Source organism: Crocodylus siamensis, chromosome 3 (genome assembly GCF_052110815.1).
Source record: "Crocodylus siamensis isolate JL-2025a chromosome 3, ASM5211081v1, whole genome shotgun sequence".
In the NCBI taxonomy this organism is placed as follows: Eukaryota; Metazoa; Chordata; order Crocodylia; family Crocodylidae; genus Crocodylus; species Crocodylus siamensis.
The window spans coordinates 206,650,826-206,661,096 of NC_143397.1; positions in this window are offsets into that span (position 1 = coordinate 206,650,826).

Below are 10,271 nucleotides of genomic sequence, written 5' to 3' on the forward strand. Positions count from 1 at the left end.
CTTGGTATTACATGGTACGATTTTTTTTTGCTGATGGCTTTAATCTTTTTAAGTTTGGGGGATCAACCCATTTTATCAATACATGGAGATGGCTGTGAGGAATTGGTGAACCCTCAAGATAATAATGTCAAGGAAACTAGAAATGAAACTTCAGTGTTGCCAATCCCAAACATTTAAACCAGACATGATTAGATGAACGCTCACGTGGCTCTGGCCCTGTCTCAAACCCCTTTGAGGTGGGGCAAGAGGCATGTGCAGGAATGAAAAAATGTTCCCCATGCTGCAAAATTGCAGCACAGGGAGAAAATTAGACCCCTGGGTATCCAGGGGTCAAACAAAAACCCAGAGGAAAAAACTGGGTCAGGGCATGTGGCAACTGGAGGCTCTGGAGGTAACTGGAAGCTCTGGAGGCTCAGTCCTCAGTCCTCCAGGGACACTCTGGCAAAGTGCCAGAGCATCTCTATAATTGGCCCTTTCCCCACTTCTGAAGCACTCCTGTGCTGGGCAGGCAGTGGGGCAAGCTGCAGGGACCCGGACCCAGCTTTTGCCAGGTCAGCAGGGGGTTGGGGGCTGGAGGGGGCGGGGGACCTCAGGTGGCTGGAGACAGCAGGGGAATGAGCAGGGGGCTGGAGACAGCCCTAGAGTCATTCTTCTGCTGTCCCCTGCTCTCCCAAGGCTAGAGACAGCAGGGGAATGCCTCTGTGGCTGTCTCCAGCCCCCTGCTCCTTCACCTGCTTTTCTCCAGCCTCAGGAGGGAGCAGGGGTCTGGAGACAGCCCTGGAGGCATTCCCCTGCTATCTCCAGCCCTCTGCTCCTTCTCCTGCTCCCCTGAGGCTGGGGACAATCAGGGAAATGAGCAGGGAGGCTGGAAATACTCCCTGAACATGGCGGTGCATTCCCTCAAAAAAGGTGCTTCCAACACTGTTGGTGGTACCTGTAGGCAGTTGTCACTTGCCACCCCTTGTGGTTGCCGCTTGCCACCCCCTGTGGTGTCTGTGAGCAGTCAGCGATTGCCGCTGGCCACTGCTGTCACTGCCAGTGGTGTCTGTGGGTGCTCACCACTCACCACCCCTCCCCTGCTGCTGACAGTGCCAGCGGCATCTGTGGCAGCTCCCCACTTACTACTGCCACCATGGTCCCACTGCCACCAGTGCTGCCATGCCCCACCAGCCATCAGGGGCATGTGGTGTTCATGACCCTGCTAAGCAGCCCCCACACCAACAGTCCTCCCATACCTACCCACATGGTGACTCACATCCCCCCACCCTCTTCCCATCCCCTCCTGCAAACCCCACATCCCCCCATCACACACCCACCATGTGATAAAGGAAACCCAAAGCAAACATTAAAACATATAGATATTTAGGATTTATTTTATTATGATGCTAGAGACACTGATAGGCTTCCAAATGTCTTTAACGTTGTAAATATAACAATAAAACAATAAAACATCTGATCAATCCCCATTTCTCTCTCTCTTTTGTTCTAATTGTGAAAGAATGTGGATTTTGGGGTATTTTAAAAAGTGAATTTGGGATGCTGCTTTAGCAGTTTAGCTAGCATAAGGGTCTAGTGTCCCCAGATACCAAATGACTGGGCTTCAGAAGTTCCTGAGGTCAAGTAACCCTGAGCTTCTGGCTAGGGCAGCTTTTTATACTGCTGAGGACAGCACAGGTGCTGGCCCCAGGCTCTAGCTCACCCTGGCTGCAGATCTGGGAGGAGCCAGGCACAATGATTTTGCCCCAAGTTGCACAATTTGCTGCACAGCAAAGTGCATGTCTAGGTTTGTGGGCTGAGGCAAAAAGCCGTGGCTCAAATTTGCACCACTTCTATTTGAGCTGCTGCAAGCGCACATGCTTGCATGTGTGGACATGCCCAATGAGTCTGGCCCTAAAAATAATTCTTGAGATTGGAGCATAAAATGTAGGGCTTGCAGGAACCTCAGGAGTTCTACTTCATTCCCTTTCATTAAAGCAGGAGCAAATGTACCCAGACCATTCCTGAAACATGTGTCTAACCTGTTCTTTTAACCCCCCAATAAAGAAGATCCCACAGTTCCCTAAGGAACTCGTTCCACTGTTTTCCTACAGAATGAATATTTTTTTCTATAGAATATCTAACATTTTCTATGCTAAAATTAAATCAATTACTTGATCACTGTTTTCTTTTTTACCTCCTTTCACATATGGAAGAAATATGTTCCTTCTGTGAGTCTTCTATTTTCTAGAAAGCACAAATCCAATTACTTCAAACTTTTCTCATAGTTCATATTTTCAAAAGCTCTTATCTTTGTTGCTGCTCTTGCTCTCCTCTGGATTTCTCCAGTTTGTTTATGTCTTTCTTAAAGTGTCCAACTGTGAAATTGAAAATAAAATATCAGTGTCTCTTTGTTTGTCATCACATTTCTGACCCAGTAGAATAAACCTAGGTCACATTTTCAAGCTGTTATCTACAGCCATTAAGGAAAGACTTGAGTTTTTTAAATGAAAGCTGATACTATTGTGTAATCACTTGTTTTCAGGAGATTAGCTTTTGGGTAAATACTGAATATCAAAGGGCTCATGACAAAACTTTGAGCACTGGTACCATTGGAACCTCTGGGATTTCCAGTGTGCTCTGCAGATAATTTGTATATATAAGATTAATTTTACCTACGTATAATTTTCCCTGCAATGTATAAGATAAATCTTATCTTTCCAGTCCAGACTATTCTGTAATCAGATGGAGCCAAATAGTCTCGCACCATTTTTCAAACATGATTTGAATTTTTATGGAACACAAAAAAACCTGATTTTAAGATGATCCTTTCCCAGTTCATGCCACTTGGAACGAAGAGGCCTGAATGTGGGGAACAGGCACGCAAGCCAGGACACTTATTTGTTAGTGACTTAGTATTGCAATCTTAAGTTTATTCAACTGTCTTTCTAAACTGTGAACAAAATGGGATATATTCTAACAGTTATTATGTGTACTGAGAGTCAAAATAGAAATTGGGTGTGGTATTTTCACAATCTTACCTCAGCTTTCATTGAATTGGTGGCTGAAATTCCTTGTCACTACAGAAGAAGTAGATTTAGGCTAGTGTCCAATACTTTTGAAAATCCCAGCCTCTTAAGTTGTTTATTCTTTTCCTCCTATTCTTCAAAATTGTTTAGAGTTTATACCATACTTCATTATTTTTTAAATATGTATATCTTGGCTTTGTTGGATAAACCTTAAAGTGTCCTGTATTAAGTCTCTTAATGTAAATTAAATAGAATTGGACGGTTCATGGAGATTAAAATATATAAAAATATTGCTTATTAATTTTGACCAATTATTTTACTTATATCCTTTACTGAATCTTACTGGGCATACTAGTTGTTACTGCATATTAATTATGTTATATACTGTTTATATGAACATTTCATGCTGTACTGTATAGAAAATTATACATACACGAACTTATAAAAACATTTAAAAACCATCGCTATTAACATTATTAAAAACTGAAATATGTTAAATAATAGATGTTTGACTTATGGATTTTTAAAAAATTAGATTGTTTTAAAATGCTTTGGGCCAGGTGCAAATAATTCAGTGGAATTGCACAGAGCATTAATCGCCACAATTTAATGGAAAAGGATGTTTAATGCTTTCTTTATCTTTTATACTGCTTACTTGTGATGTATGCAGGGGGCATATTAACAGTCAGAGGACTCCTGAGTTGAAGCAGGTGCCCATAGCCCTCGGCTATCATATATAAATAAAAGATGATAGCTTGAATCCAATCTAATCTGGCAATCCCTGTCCATGCTGAGCATCCTTAGAAGAATACAGAGAATCGGGTCCTTTATTATTTTTTATTAAGCTTTTTGTTTAAATGTAGTGCTCGTGAAAATCTGACTGACTGGAGCCTTGGAGACAGGAGCCTTGTGTTTATGTGAACAACAGCATGGGCAACAATAGTAGCAACATTATCTAAAAGTACCATAAACACACGCTCAAGGGGTGGACAGACTGCATTCTGAGGTAGGAGGGTAGTTTAATCTAGTCTATGTCCAAGTAGTCCATGGCTTCTGCTGAAGCCCTTGCAAAGATGCCAGTTATAATCAACTATATTGGCATTTGTGTGATATAGATGGGTTCTCCATGGGGCATTGAAGTAATAGTAACATTTTGAGAAGACTATCAAACAACTTCCCAATGATAACATTCAGTCACTAGAGAACTGTAACATTCAGATAGCCCTTATTTTGGGCACAAGAGGTTATGTACTGGGAGAAAATAAAACATGTATCTTGACCAAAGTATAACCAGGCTGTATTATCCATAAGAAATATCTAATATTAAAGGTCTAATATTCCTGTCAGGACCAGGCCCCATAGAGGAGAAAGCTTAATTTATCAGTCAGTCAAAATTACTAAGCCAAGCATTGGGAGATACATGGAGGGTAGGGCGGAAACCATTTTCCTCTCCAAGCACATGGCATAGCCATAGAGTCACCTTGCAACAAGGTACTTGAATTGTTGACTGAACCAGCCTGCCAGTCCTTTATAGTGTGACATTCCTTCCCCAGAAAGGGAGCAGAAATATAGAGAACTCCCATAGTCACTGAGGAACTAGCCCTCTAGCCCATCCTTGCCCTAATCCGTGGCCTCCTAACCCTAATTGCCTATTAGGCAATTTCTTTTTAACCTGAAAGTTCCTAAGCACCTGCAGCTCAGCCACTGTGTATACCCAAAAGTACCTCAGCCTGAGCAAGTGGGAAGTCTGGATTCCTGGCTCTCAGTGTGAGAGGGCTTCAACCCACATCTCCCACCTCCCAAGAGTATCCACCCAAGTATGCTATGAGCAGGACTCCTTAGCTTAGTGCTTATGGCACTCAACTAGGTTGGTAGCATCTTAAGGTACCTGTACACAAGAGTGAAGATTGCGTGTGTCAGCATCCCTGCGCATAGAAATGGTGGCAGGGGTGCTTGAACTAAAGCTCAGTTGATGAGCTTTAGCTCAAGCGGCCCTGCCACCATTTTTAAGCACAAGGATGCTGATACATGAGATGGACTGGCACTTTAATTAGAGTGGCTCTTGGAGTCAATCTAATTAAAGTGCTGCCGCCCCCCACCCTTGGAGCATGTGTAGAAGTGCCCTTGGGTTCCAGTTCCTTCCAAGAGCTACTTACTGTTTTGCTTTTATTAAAACTAAGGATTGTTTAATGCAAAATGCATAAACATTTCCTAAAGAAGGGGCAGAATATAGGCTAGTCCACCTTCTAGCTGAGTACCCTAATGACTAGGACTACTCTCCTTTTGGCCTAATGAATCTTGCTTTTTCTGCTTCTTGGTAGCTGAGGTTAGATAGGAAGGGTGGATGGTGTCCCCACCCAGACTATTTTATATTCCTGGTAGTTAAGTTACTTTCCTGGAAGGAAACATTGTTTTGAATTTCCACAGGCTGATAAAATGTACTGGGTCTCCCACTCCCAGGAAAGTGCTCTAACCATTATAGTGATTATGTAAAAAGGCACCATGCCCCCCTGTGCAAGTCCTGCTGAGTTAATTGAAAGAAAAGTTGTAGGCACCTACCCTCAGGGGAGATCTCTGGGATCTGGCCCTGAAAGAATGCCATTCCGTACTGGAGGAAAGGCAGCAAAAGGGCACAGCAGCCTCCTTGACTCTGCAGGGAACTAGCAGACCTCCTGCAGCTAAAAAGAAAGACCTACAAAGAATGGAGGATGGGATCCACCTCTAACAAAGAATATTCTGCAATGGTCCAGACCTGCAGGGAGTGAACAAGGAAAGCCAAGGCTGGGACTGAACTCCAACTAGCTACAAGTATCAAGGATAATAAAAAGTCCTTTTTTATATATGTGGGGAGCCAGAGGAAAAGCAAGGGCAACATTGGACCCCTGCTAAACCAGAAAAGCCAACCTACTAAATGGGTATTTTGTGTCAATCTTTCATCAGTCCCACAGGTTGCCCTTACCCATTACAGGACAGCGAGGCTCGGGTGAGGGAGATCTCTTGCCTTCCATCAATGCAGTCCTCATGAAGGAACACTTTGAGAGGCTGGACACCTTCAAGTCAGCCGGCCATGATGGTTTACACCCCCAGGGTACTCAAGGAGCTGGCAAGCATCATAGCTCAGCCCCTGGCATGGATCTTCAAGAGTTCCTGGCGCTCTGGTGAAGTCCCTGAAGATTGGAAGAAGGCCAATGTGGTGCCTATCTTCAAGAAAGGGAGGAAAGTGGATCCAGCAAACTACAGGCCCTTCAGACTGACTTCTATCCCAGGGAAGGTCTTAGAAAAAATCATCAAAGAGGCCATCCTCAATGGACTGGCCGATGGCAACATCTTGGGGCACTGGTTCCTTTACGACACTGTATTCAGCTGCATCCAGCTGGTAAGTCTTTTCTGGTGGAAGGAGAAGGGGGAGGGCAGGGGCATAGTGGGGGGAAGATCAATGCCCCCATGGTAAGGGTGGGAGTGAGGCTGGGGCTGGGACAGGTGCTGGGGCACGTGCTGCCCAGCTGGGGCAGGGCAGGCATGGGATAGAGCTGCAACTCATCCAGGGGGTATGGGAATTGGGGGGGGTGCAGCTGGTCCAGGAGCTGCTTATACGGTGGCTCCTGCTGCTGTGCCCCGCTCCTCCAGAGGCAGTGCAGCGGCTCCATCCCACACCTGCCCCGCCCCGGCTGGGCGAGCAGCAGAAGACCCTGGCCCCCATTCCCAGCACCACCACTGCCCACCTACAGCACATCCTGGTACCACCCTGGCCCACCTGCCCCGTCCCACACAGATCCAGGGGTACCTGTCCTCCCATGCCCTCCCGGACAAGTGGTGGGAGCAGTGGCAGGAACTGCCAGACAAGCAGCTCCTGGACAAGTGGTGCACAGTGGTGGGAGCCACGGTCCCCTCCCTGCATCCCCCAGATGAGCCACAGCTCCATCCCATGCCTGCCTTGGCTGGGCAACACTTACTGCAGCCTCTGTCCCAGCCCCAGCCTCACTCCTTCCCTCACCACAGGGGGGATTTGATCTCGCCCCCCATGCCCATTTCTTTCCCCCTCCCCTTCCACCACAACAAATTTACCAGCTGAACGCAGCTGTATTAAGCATTGTAAAGTCAAAGCCCATCTCAGAACGTCAAAATAGGGTGTCAATTTATAAACATTGTAAGTGCCATTCATCGTAACTTGAAAACTCATAAGTCAAGGACTGCCTGTGTATGAGAAGAGTTAACAGGTGATGTGGCAAACAGAGGATATCAACATGATTCTCAGCACAGTAACAGCAGTCTGAGTCAGTGGCTAGCAGCCTTGCCAGAGGTAAGGCTTGCAAAAAGTGATACTTGCACATTTGCATGTCTCCCATTTACTGTTTTGGGGGTGCTGGTTGTAGCTGCATTAGTCTAAGAACATAGGTAGATAAGGTCCTTTGGGTAAATGTGATAGCTTTAATTAGACCAAATAATAAAAGATAACACATTTGCCCAAAGAACCTTGTCTTCCCATTTACTATGACACACTCTTATGATGTGTGTGAATATGAATTGCCAGCAGTGTGACTTTTTGATCTTTTCATTCCCTGCTTTATGAGGACTGATAACTGAGCTAAATGGACTGTATTACAATGTTTAAAACTGTTTAATGCTGAGTACAATGCCTAATTTTAAATCAGCTCATGATATTAAAATAGCTACCAGTATATCATATTTATTGCAGTCCTTGATAATTGAAGCATTTGCATAACAAATAATAAGCAAGCACATGTATAGTACTTGCTTATATTAAGTTACATCTGCTGACTGCTGAGCCTTATAGGGACCAACAATTCCAATTTTATAGATCAGGAAACTGAGGCACAACAATGATGCTGCTTGCTAATGATACCCCATATAACTTGTCAAGTGTGGATGAAAAGTGATAAGTTTTTAGCTTTCAGGCCATTGTACCCCAAGTTACGATTAAGTACCCAAATCCTGCTCAATTTTAGTGTGATTTGGGTAACTTAGCCAATTGTTTAAAAGATAGGTGCCTACCAATAGAGTAAGGTGCCTAGTGTGATTCTCAAACATCTCTAGGCACCCAACTGCATCTTCATAGATTTCGTAGACATTAGGGCTGGAAGGGACCTTGGAAGATCATCGAGTCCAGCCCCCTGCCCCATCTTCAGGTGCTTAAAAAATACATTTAAAAATCTGGCCATAATTCCATTCAACCCTGGCCATAATTCCTTTCAAAACCTCAAGCACTTCAGTTATTTACATGCACTATGTTGTTATGGGTTTCTGTTTCCATAGCAGTATGTTGACAAGGGCCCAGTTCTGCCACTCCTGTACTGAGCAATGCCTTCCCCTATTAGTCCCTAGTCTCACAATCAGCATTAACAGACAAAACAGTTTCAATGGGGCTACTTGTGGAGCAAAGCAGTACTCCAATAGAGTACAGGTGGCAGAATTTGGCCCTAAGAGGATTCTAGTGCTCTTTCCAGCAGTTACAGGTATCCGCTTCAAAGCACAGGGAAGAGTGTATAATGAATATGCATTCCACATTTATTTTAAAATAAGGACAATTTATTGTGGCTTTTTCAGAAAACAGTTCCCTTATTCAAGGAGCGACACATACCCACAATTAATGTTTTAAACACACAACTTGAGCTAAATTTTCAAAAGATCCATTTTAGTAATTAAAGACAGGGTTGTGAGTAGACATAACCAACAGGATATAAAGTATCTAACAGGCAGCTCAATTAGTGGGCTTGTTCTGAGCAGAGCTTACTTTTCAATGTTTATTGTGATAAATAGTGCCCAAGGGGACAAGACATCTGTGCATAGGTGGAGTTTAATTTGGGAGAGTAACACAGTTGGAGAATTATAATCAAAGGATTTCTTATCTCTTGGAGATTTTACACACAGGCTATTGATCAAGCAAGGTATAACCATTAAGCAGTCTTCCTTGGTTTTTCCTGCTTGATTGAGAATAGAAAATGGCTGAAATGTCGATTATGACAAGTTTAAGTCATTCTTTTTCCTCTTGGTTTAGTATTTAATTACCATTAAAATATTTTTTTTTTGATAGGAATATTGAACTTGATTTTCAAGAAAAGGTTTCTGGGAATATAGAGACCCTAATCACAAATCACAGTAAATCACAGAACTAATTTCAATTGTCTGGAGTGTCAAAAAGAGAACTGTCTTAGCTCTGTGATTTGAAGGAAAATATTAGATCCATTTGTTGTGAAAATCAAAACTTTCTATCTGCAGATGCTTCCTCAGCCTGGCAAAGGGTATTTGCACCCAAAAGGTTGCAAAGAAGAATTTTTCTAACTATTTGAGTTGGTCTAATAAAAGATATCGGACTTACCCAAGGAACCTTGTCCACCTATGTCCTTAGACCAACACAGCTACAACCTACACCGATAAAAGACGTTTAATTCTGACTTCCTCCAAGTTTTGCTCATTGTGCATGCGCTGGAAAGAGCCTATGAGAAAGGCTTAGGGTGGTTTTATAGGTTACCTTTAAACCATTTCAAAGGCACTTAAAATGGGAACATCTGTGCATTAACGTGTTTTAAACTGTGCTAAGAATCTCTAAAGCATTTTTAAATTACACCACTTTAGGCAAAGGTTGTCTTTGAGTTGTTTTACCTACCTCAATCTAGGGTATTGTTAATTTGTTTTGCAGTGATAAAGTAACCAATTTTCCCACATCCAGCGTCCCAGGATACATGGCTTCCAGCCCCTCTACCCCTGACAGACTTTCCACCCTTGCAAAATATACTGCCCAGGGGGTGTTACTGGCCCCAAGACAACACCCCACCCACTCCCAGTGGGTTCTGCCACAGCCCACATGGCACTGTGCTACAAGCTCCAAGGACCCCACCCAGGAGACATGATCTGGGCAAGGGGCCACGCATATTGCCCTCCTGTCATAGAGCTAAACTTTGCCCACATCTGGGCGGCAGTTTCCTAGCCAGGAGAATCTGGGAGTGGGCGAGGGGAGGGAGGGGAAGAAGGACCGTGGCTTCCCTCCCCAGCTGCCCACATTCCTGGGGAGAGACACAGGGGAAAAGGCTGCCTACCACCACATGTGGTGAAAGCATAGGGCCTAGGGAGGCATTTTTCTTTGGGGTTCATGTTGTTGCTACAGTTAACCCCTGGCTGCTCCACTCCCAGAGGAAGGATAGAGTCCTAGCGCACCCCCTGTTCCCCAGGACCTCTAGTGTCAAGTCATGGCAGTGCAGGTCTGAGACAACATTTAACCTTAACATGCAAGGGCTATGAAACTTTAAT